This window comes from Coenobita brevimanus, unplaced genomic scaffold, assembly GCF_032717465.1.
Source record: "Coenobita brevimanus isolate Jiangsu-jjx unplaced genomic scaffold, ASM3271746v2 jjx.HiC_scaffold_2594, whole genome shotgun sequence".
NCBI classification, from domain to species: Eukaryota; Metazoa; Arthropoda; class Malacostraca; order Decapoda; family Coenobitidae; genus Coenobita; species Coenobita brevimanus.
The window spans coordinates 12,030-12,500 of NW_027643538.1; positions in this window are offsets into that span (position 1 = coordinate 12,030).

Genomic DNA, 471 nt, shown 5'->3' on the forward strand with positions numbered 1-471 from the left:
TTTATAGACCTTCATTAAACTCATCGACATGTCACAAATATATTCGTAGTTAATTTCTTATTACCTGTCTTGAATGAGACAACCCTAACTTATATTCAGCGTGGACGGTGGACATTAGTACCGAAGCGATGACAAATGAAGGTGCGTGGCACGCAAGAAAACTGCTCAGTCTTAAAGAACGGACCACATAATCTTTGCTAAATCCAACTACTTCTTCATCAGTTATCATTTATCGTGCCATCAGAAGCGCATTGGTCCATGGCTGGATTACCAATACACACTTCAGACACTGTATTTAAGGTGAGAGTGATCCCTAGACACTGAGTGCCAGAGTGTTAACAGTAAACCCTAAACATACTCCGGATTAAAGCCCTAACGAGCCACAACTGGTTGCAGCTCCTCAGCCTGTTGGACTACCAGTCTGACACATACAAAAAAAGCTATATCACTCTTGCAAGGTAATATGGCAGC